Raw genomic sequence first — 10,752 nt, 5'->3', positions numbered from 1 at the left:
ACATAGTTTCACACCAAAGCACTACGGAGCGTACCGATCTTCACGGTTAGTGGTCTATCTCTATGGTATTTGAATTTGGCTCCAGCACTGCATGATCTTCATATTTTCACACACAAGTACCATGCCTTATGGTACTGACTACAGCCCATATTGGGGTCCATAGTGATTGCCTTCATAAAATCTCAAGTCTTCAACCAATCTTCACGAACCATCATCACGATCCGTAGTGAGCTATAAAGCCCGTGAAGGGTTCCGTAGAGTTACACTTGGTCAAAATTTCAGCATCATCCTTTTCCATGGTCAACATTACGACTGCCACCATGACTCGTGCAATGCACTACGGTCTATGGTGGAGCTCGTATTCCTTGGTCCTCAATAATATATTAGCACAGATACACAAAATTATCCAAACTCGTGCTCGACTTAGTTTTCTTGAAAAATAAACAAATCACACATCATATCTATAGAAACATGCTTGCAACATATACTAATTCACTGTTTTGAGCGTTGAAAATGTCGTAAATATGTGACACATCAACACCCTTAACTTAGAATCATTGTTTTTCCTCAAGCAATGATACAAAACAAAACAACACGATGCAAAAATACAAATGAATATAAAAAGACACATAGCTTCCCCCACGTCAACTCTAACCCTCCTATTCAATTTAATCAACTATACAATACACTAGCAGTCCAACTAACTCACAAGGATCAATTTATGATATCACACTACTCACAGTCAACCAAGCAATTGCAAATGTCAGTGTATTGGTCAATAGAGCAACTCAATGATATAATTATAGTGCCCTCACAACAAAGAAGTCCCTCGCACAGTATGCAAAAATAGAACAGAGACTGAGATGAACTCACTCACACTCACAAATGAAATTCAATCAATACACATGTAAAGACCATAAACTTGCCTTTATTTTCCACACTGCACTTTTGAATAGCCTTTTTACGATCACAATAGGATTTTTAGGCTTGTAACATAGGCTTGGGCTCAGATAGGATACATTTAGTATAAAAGTGAATACTTTGCCCCTCTAGATGCTACTTTGTCTTAGCTATTTGTTTTTGACCCCCCAAATTCTTGTTGTTCCTTTATTCACTCTTTATTTCTTCTAGGGAGTGACTTTTGCTTTTGTTCATTCTTTTTCTTTCTTTTTTTATTACTCTTTTGGCACTTATTTTCTTTTTTACTTGCGCCCACAACCCATGCTTTTCTTTTCTTCTCATCCTACCATTCTTTTCATACCCTAACTTTTCCGCTTCTCCTTATAGTAGCCACCCTCAACTTAGGTTGTTGACCTAAGTTGAAGTACATTATCTCCTAAGAGAGACCAGGTCCAAGATAAAAGTTCACAAACTGCTTCTCCCTATAGTAGCCACCCTCAGCTTAGGATTTTAGCCTGAGTTAAAGTACACATTATCCTTAAAGGGACCAGGGCCATACCAGAGATTCACAGAAAAAAAGAGAAGGTGAATTGTGTGTAATCAACAAAAATTTCTATTAAAGCTCAATCATTTGGTTCAAAGGATACAACTTCATTTGGTCGGTTAATTTTAGTCCAAGTGACTCATTTTCAACAACGGCCTATGATCCTATCCTAATAAAGCTATTAAATCATTTCAGTGAGACAAACCAGAAAAGTTCTAGCTTACAGATGCATTGTTCAAACTAAGTATTTAAGCTCACATACACATGGCACATATGTTATACTATTCAGCACTAATCAACCCAGTCATATCCTAGCTAGTATTCGATCGACAAGTCAATATGTACAATGTCCAATAAAGATCCTAACAAGTCAACTTTCACAAGTCAGACCAATCAAGTAGTATTTCACAAAAAAATTTAGTTGGGAGTCATTGAATTCAACTCATTCCATTCACAGGCTACTATATACTTCTATTGACTCTTGTATTTAGATAGAAACAACCTAAACATGCTATTTCTACTAGATATATGCTTGAAAGAAAAAAAACATGGCAACAAAAACTTCAACCATCAGGATGCCCCACCCCCTATCAAAAAGATTGTGCATTGTCCTCAATTAGACGTCCAAAGGCTTAAAAATAAATACAAGGGAAGTAATCATACTTGCGATACCCTAGGCGTTAGTTGGTGGTGCTATATAGGCTCCAACGTCAGCCGATGCACTCAATGTTGTATGCTCTCCCAAAGGTTCATCGCCCGTAGCAGGAGTAAGCATGCTGGGACGCACCTCACCCACAGTCACAGCTAGAGTCGAGATCACAATAGTCTTAGAAGAAGCAACTCTACTAGCCGATGCTGCAACCTTTGCAGCCTTAAGTCATTGCCTTTCAAGCTCCTCTCTCTCTTGGATTTCCTTTTGGGAAACACTCTTATCTTTCATCATAGCTTTCTTCTCAGTTCTCCTTTCCTTTTTGGCCTCATTTGGAGAGTTATCTCTCTGTCGCTGCTTCTTGCCTTTGCCTTTTTTATCGGGCACAGTTGCTAAAATAGAGACCCATACCCTATCTAGCTGCACGGGTATAGGAGGTGCCGACAACAACTGTAGCAAAGTATCTGTAGCCTACTAGTTCTATAGATACTTTACCAACAACCTCTCATAAGGTAACCGGTTTTGCCCATATGGATACAATCTTCTTATTACCCAGACGAATACTCAGAGTAGTATATGGGCCTCAAGACCATCGACACGACCCTATACTAGTATACTCTCCTACCTAAACTCCATACAAAGCTGAGTTGCTTGATCAATCACTTGTTCTACCAATGCCCATGTCTACCTCTGATCTTGCACTAATTGCTCAAGGAATGCATAAGGAATAGTGATTATCATACCTGAAGCTGCGGGCGTGGAAGGGGTAGGCTACTATTACCCTCGGGCTTCTCTACAGCCTTCTCCATCGGTGGGCCTGGAGTCTTACCCTCCAAAGCTAGAGTTGGAAGAGGTGGACCTGTGGGCATAGTGACTGGCCCAATAGGTCGACATGGCTTGGTCTTGTACAATAAGTTGTCCAAATCCTGTATTAGTGCCACATTTGTGGACTTCATCATTATAGTGTGCTTATCAGTGTCAGTATATTGATGTACCTGCAAACTCACACAACTTCCTGATCAAATATGAGAATAGATGTCCCGCCCACTCATTAAATGCTCGGACCCAATACCAGTAAAAATATTTTTGAAAAAGGTTCTAGCTGATGTAGATCGATCAATCCCTATATATTTAAGTGATCTGCAATTAGCCAACTGTTGTGTAGTAACAAATGAGCCATAATATATGCTACTAGTGATGTCTGTGTGGGGTGGATGGTGTTATCATTCACTGTCGATCAAAGACAAGCACAGATAATGGCCCACAAAAACTTAGTTGGGAAAGTGAGGGAAGCCTTAGTAATCAACTTTCTGGGATTAGTAACCCATGACGCATTTACACCCTCAATAGCAATATGCTTGGCAATCCATCCCATAATTTGTTGCCGCACCTTGAGATCTCTTATCTTCTCCTCATTACTAACCTCGTGGTGATGATACTCGTAGAGACCTATTCAAATATTAGTTTAGAATTCTGGATCATATAAGAACTTGTTGATTGTAGTTTCAGAGACATCAATTATCTTTCCGTGAACTGTGACTTTATTCAGTGGTGGTGAATTCAATGCTAAGGCCTTTTTCTTCTTTTTCAAGGTCTCCTCGAGCATAACATTTATCATCGCAATGGCATAAGAAGAATAGAATTTCCGAACAAGATTGTTACCATAATACCCAGGTCCTTCATCATTCACTCAAAATGATGCTTGTAGAACAGATCCTTCAACTCAGGCTGGGCGGAGAGGTTATCAGTGATCACCCAGACCTATGACAAAATGGGTCAGTCATTTAGTCAAGCCTTTAGACCCTTTGGTTAGAACTTTGCAAAAATGTTGTATTAACCCAAAATAAGACGCCTATTTCTCAGAAAAGAGATGACTCTTCTTCTCATAATTGGGCGCTCTCTCTCTCATGAGCAAACTTCTTAATATCATCCATATTGTCTCCTTCATTGCCAGCTGAATCTGCTTCACTACCTTCCTCACCAGATTGTGTCGTGTCCCTACTGGCCTCATTGGCCGAGCTGGCTGCCCCCTCTTTAAGCTGGGAAGTAGCGGTATTGGCCTCAGCACCTACCTTAGATATAGTGGTGGGAGGTGCATGAAGAGAGATAGTAGTGGCAACTTGTACCTCAGATCCATTAGATGCTTCCTTCCCGACTCTTGCTTTGCTTCAATAGCGGATTCCTTAGATATGTAGTAATGGAGTCAGGATTGGGATGCATTCTTGGTACATGATCATTCCATGGTACCTGTGGAAGTGAAAAATGGTTAGTAACTTTACAAACAAATGCGGTAAATTTAAATAGGTACTCAGAATAAGCATGAAAATAACCCTTAAGAAATGATGTCTCTTAATCTATCATAGGGTGATCGCAAGGGGAAACTGAAATAAAAACTTTTTTTGGGATTTGTAGGTTTTTAGAAATTTTTCAAAGTGTTTCAATATGGTGGACCTTAACAGGTTGTGAAGGGCTTCATGGACCGTGAAGGGTTTCATGGTGCCTTCCAAAACCTAGGTATCAGTGGGTGCCTTGAAAATTTTCTAAGTGCTGGTACCACATAGCAACACCACTGGCCGTGATGAAGTTCAATGTCTGTGATGTCTTCCGTGATCCTACACTTGGAGAATTTTCAGAATTATGGACAAAAGGCCCTCACCACGGATCGTAAAGTTCAATATGGTCTGTAGTAAAGGTCATCATCCCCAACTTTCTCAGTTCTACCAGTGTTCGCAATTCCTCACATTTCACAACTCAACATACACACAATGTCAAACATATTCCATACATTAAACCCATAACTAGCCTAAAATACTAATAGTAACTATTGTTTTATCAATTATAATCCAGATTCAATCACAAAATAAGGTTAATAAACCTAGAATGTAGCTTTAAATCCACCAAACTACCCGAACAATTAGGCATATATGATTATAACTATGTTTGTATCCCTATGTGATGTTAACTTAAAGGATTTAGAGAAATACCTATATGTTGGGGTTCATGTTTAACACAAATTCAGGTTGGCACAGTGCTTGGGACTGGAGACTAGTGCTATACACGATCAAAGGGAATGTTTGGAACTTAAATCGGTGGTAGATGGATGGAAACTTGGGAACAGAGGATCGTTTTGGTCATGAGTTTATAGTTGAGATGAGAAAAAAATGGCCCGATCTTTGGATCCAAATGGGTAATAACCTGCAAGCTCTAATTAATTAGAAACCGGGTTGGGCTAAAACTAAAATAGCCACTTAGGATGCACGACCCGTGGTGGATACTTCTGAATAGCACCACGGGCCGTATTCCTTTTTCATGACATAAGACTTAGCCAAAAGCAAGGAACCTCACCTGGGATTCACGGTAGGCAAAACAGTCTGTGAAGTGTTTCACGGGTTTTAATCCCTTCCGTAGTGATAGACTTGAAGAAAAAGTGAGTTACCTTAACTGGGATTCATGAAAGGCAAAATGGTCCATAAAGTTCATCATGGGTCATAATCCCTCCCGTAATCTTGAAGTTGGTTAAACATGTGCTCATTACTCCACTCCACCATGAGATGTGGTGCCCTATACAGTCTGTCTAGGTGCCCGTGGTGGGGAACCTTGGCTAATTTTCAATGTTTTTCTCATTTTTTGAGACCCTACACTCATAAAATACATTGTGACTCTATAGAAATATCAGATAACAAGATTTAACCTATCAACTACAATTACAATCTTTGGGTTGCCTCCCAAGCAGCGCTTGATTTAACGTCATGGCACGACGCGGGTCAATCCACTACTTAGACTTTGTGAAGCTTTTCCCCAAGGGTTACCTCCCATGCAACACTTGATTTAATGTTGCGGCATGACGCAGGTTTCTTGACTTCTCTAACTTCATCAAGTTGGAGCTCTTCGACAACTTTTGCTTCTTCAAGGGATCCCAAGTATAGTTTTACATGTTGTCCATTCACTTTGAACCTATGACCATCTTGAGCTTATAGATCGATTGCACCATGAGAAAATACCTGTGTTAAAGTGAAAGGTTCAGACCACTTTGACTGCAGCTTACCTAGGAACAACCTCATCCTGGAATTAAACAGCAACACTTTGTCCCCAATGCTGAATTTGTGCCTCTCAAAATGCCTATCATGATACATTTTCCTCGGCTCTTTGTAGAGAGCAGCATTCTCTATGCGTAGCTTCCCTCAAACTCAAGTTCAACTTTTTCAAGACCCATAATGCCTTGTTTTCTAGCTCGTGATAGGCAAATGACATGCCTTTCTAAGCACTAACTAGTATGGGGACATACCAATGAGTTTTTTGAAAGCTCTCTGATATACCCATAGAGCATTATCCAGCTTTGTAGCCTAATCAGTCCTATTATCATTCATAAACTTGGCTAGAATCTCCTTGATTTTGTGGTTCGACACCTCGACTTGCCCACTAGACTAGGTGTGATATAGAGTGGCTACCTTGTGTTGCCGCACGTTGTATTTCTCCAGAATGGTCTGAAAGATCTTATTGCAAAAGTGGGAACCCCATGAGCCCTAGGAGTCCCACACTCAGAAAAGATGTTTCTCCATAGAAAACGAGCAACACTCTTGCTCTTATTATCCGGTAAGGCAACAACTTTCACCCATTTTGAAACATAGTTGACTACCACAAGAATGTACTTCATTCCATATGAGCTCACAAATGGCTCCATGAAATCAATGCCCCATACATCAAACAACTCCACCTCAAGGATTGGTGTCATAGACAGCTCTTGATGCCTAGATATGTTCCTTTGACTTTGGCACTGGTCACAACGTTTCGCCAAATCATGAGCATTTTTGTATTTAGTAGGCCAGTGGTAACCAAATTGGAGTATCTTTTGCGTAGTATGGCTCCCACCATAGTGTCCACCTACCTGAGATGAGTGGCAAACCTCCAAAATACTTAGCAGTTATGCTTCTGGAACATACCTCTTGATGACATTGTCAACACACATCATGAATAAATATGTCTTATCCCAAAAGTACATGTTAAAATCATGTAAAAGCTTCTTCCTTTACTGGAAAGTAAGATCCTTAGGCATAATATCACTAATAAGATAACTAGCATAATCAGCAAACCAAGAAATAAGATCAAGAATGGTAGCCAAGACCTATTCATATAGGAAGGAATCATCGATGTCAAGCTCGTCCTTACCTCTATTTTCATCTTCCATCCTGGACAAGTGGTCACTTACCTGATTTTTACTACCTTTACGGTCCTTCACCTCAAAATAGAATTCTCGAAGAAATATCACCCATCTAATTAACCTTGGCATAGCATCCTTCTTATTCATTAAATATCTCAAGGCTGCATGGTCAGTTCGCACTATCAACTTGGTTTCTAAAAGGTGCGCTGTAAAATTTTTCGAACGCATACACTACTACCAATAATTTCTGCTCATTGACAATATAATTCTATTTAGCACTTCACTAGCATAGTATATGAGATGAAAGATCTTATTGCACTTTTGCCCTAGCATAACCCCCAAAGCAACAATGCTAGCACCACACATGATCTCAAGTATACCTCTCGAAAGAAATATAGATGATCGTTAACAATATATATTTACCCACCTAAGAGTCTGGGTTGATCCCACAGGGAATAGGTTGAAACAAGTCTATTAGCTAGCATTTTTAGATATAGTTACTACTTCCCAAAAACAAAAGTACATAAAGTACAATGGTGGCTTTTATGGATTGGTTTAGCAATACTTAACGATGAACTAACAAAGTAACTAGAATTTAGGTTGAGAACAATATGAGAGTTTAGCTAGGATGTTTTCCCCATGATATTTAACTAACAGACCAATAGTGTTAGTGGTAATGTTTTAATAATTTGCATGTAAAATCTAGCGAGTTATGTAACATAAAATTCTCTTTCTAGTCCTTCTTAGATGCATATCATTCATGTTCTCCCGGTCTAAGAATGTAAGTTGTACTAACCCTCGCTCTAGACCTCAGAGTACTATCCCCTCCTAGGCTCAAGTAACTTAGATAAAGTTTTGTTCCTCCGTATTTCTGTTATAATAATCTTTTTCTAATCACTATCTCCCTCCTGGGCAAGAAATGAATACGGGTAGGTTCCCAATGTGTGCACTCATCAAGAAAGACTTATAGATGAAGAAAATCATTGTACATGCAAGACAAATCATGATAATTATTTTACACGTTTACCTACTTCATTATTTTATCATGGTTCCCACAACGCTAGTTGTAAGTTTAGCTACTCATAATTGCAAGTAAAAGAATATGAATTTATGTAGAATTAATTAATCAATACATACGTGAATGGAGAAGTAAACTTCGAATCACACACACGAACCACGAATCAAGAATAAAAATTGAAATTATATTTCAAAAGTCAATCTCAAAAAGTAGTTGAATGTATCATCAATATCGTTCACAATAATCCAAAAAAATATAATACTTAATAACCCTAAAACTATAATAAATTTGGGTGTTTATAGAAGTACAAAATCTACTCCTAAACTAACTAAGAAAAATTAAGTTGGCACAGTTTCACGCCCAAGCACTGCTGACGATACCGATATTCATGGTCTGTGGTATTTGACCTTGGCTCCAGCACTGCGTGGACTTCATATCTTCACGGGTAAGTACCATGCCTCATGGTTCTGACTAAGGCCCATACTAGGGTCTGTAGAAATTGCCTTCACAAAATCTTGAGTCTTTAACCAACCTTCACAAGCCATCATCACGATCCATAGTGAGATCCACGGTCCGTGAAGGGTTCCATGGAATTACACTTTGTCAAAATTTTAGCATCAACCTTTTCCATGGTCAGCATTACGGCTGCCACCATTACCCGTGCAAAGCACTATGGTCCATGGTGGAGCTTGCATTTTTTGTTCCTTAACAACATATCATTTTAGATATACAAAATCATCCAAACTCACGCTCGACTTAGTTTTCCTGCAAAATAAATAAAACACACATCATATCTAAGGAAACATGCTTGCAATACACACTAATTCACTGGTTTGAGCATTGAAATTGTCGTAAATATGCGACCAATCACTCATCCAGATCTTGGCATCTATCAATGAGATGAGACAGGAAGCAACTCTAGCCCCGGCACTGTAATGTCGGCCTGTAGTAATAGCCCTAGAGGGCCATTCACTACCTGGTCATGTGGCTGCATAACTGGTTATAGATGATGGGGTCATACCCATGTGCGACCAGAAGATGCTTAGGGTATTCTAGAGGTTTTCACCATTTGTGTTCATTGGAATGACTAGGGAGGATGCCCATGAGTTTTTGACTACCTTCCAGGAGCAGCTTCAGTCCTTAGTCCTCGTGGAGTCGAAAGGATCCAAATTCATAGTATATTAGTTCCATGGGCCCTCCAAATAGTGGTGGCACTCATACTTATAGTCTAGGCCAGTTGGGTCACCTCCTATATCTTGGGATGCATTTTTGGGGGCTTTCCTAGCCCAATATATACCATAGAGCATCAAGGATAGGATTCTTGACTAGTTCTCTAATTTGGAGCATGGTTCTATGAACATTTAGAGTACAAGGTAAGTTTTTATGAATTGTCTCACTATGCCACCATGATTCTACCCATAGAGGAGGAGACAGTTCACTACTTTGTACGTGGGTTGAGGTATAGATTGAGAGTTGATATGGAGCATCTGGCTTTAGCAGGTCATTCATTTATTGATGTAGTTGACCATGCTCGGTCCATGGAGTAGATTCACTGCAATGCCTAAGGGGGAAGCGGTAATAGGGCCAAACAGAATAATAGCAAAAGTGGGCTATATTTCAGGTCTAGAGACTCCTATAATAGGCCCCACTAGAGGCTTCATTAAGGCCAGTCTAGCCGGCATGTTCAGGTGGTTTTACCTACTTTTGAGGGTAGCGAGCGCCAATAGGGTGGTCTAAGCATGGGCCAAATCTCGAAGAGACTATATTTTCTCCTTTCTTATAGCATTCTAGTTATTATGAGCCATTTAGCTTCAGGGTGTTATGATTGTGGGTCACTTGATCATTGGTCCCAAGAGTTTTCCTAGTATGGGCAAAGGGGCGGTTGTGCCAACTTCTACAGCAGCTAAACCACTGACAGCAGTGCCTCCTCTAGTTAGAGGCGAAGCTCCAGATTAGGATCATTGGGGTGGCCAACAAGGTGCTAGATATTGAGCATAAAGAGGCAGTTAAGAGGTAAGTTACATACACCAAGCAAAAGTGCACAGGGCCATTTCTATGCAGCTCCAATGTGGGCAGAGGCTGAGGCATCTAGTGATGTCATTACATGTATACTTCTATTATGCCACCTGCCTACTACATGTTTATTTAATTCAGGATCCACTTATTCATATGTATCTATCTATTATGCTCCCCGATTAGGTATGAGATCTAAGTCCTTTCTAGAACCTATTCATATTTCGACCCTACTGGGTGAGTCTTTGGTAGTGGATCAGGTGTTATGATCTTACTTATTGACTATCTAGAGTTATGATACTAGAGTTGACCTTATTTTGCTAGATGTGCTAGATTTGGATGTGATTCTGAGCATGGATTCATTATCCCCTTACCATGCGATATTGGATTGCTATGCCAAGACTTTTACCTTAGCCATGCATCCCATCCCTCCGGCATTGTGGCAGGGTGTCTATAGTCACACACCGATA

Source organism: Solanum dulcamara, chromosome 8, assembly GCF_947179165.1.
Source record: "Solanum dulcamara chromosome 8, daSolDulc1.2, whole genome shotgun sequence".
NCBI lineage: Eukaryota > Viridiplantae > Streptophyta > Magnoliopsida > Solanales > Solanaceae > Solanum > Solanum dulcamara.
Note: the sequence above shows the minus strand (reverse complement) of the source record.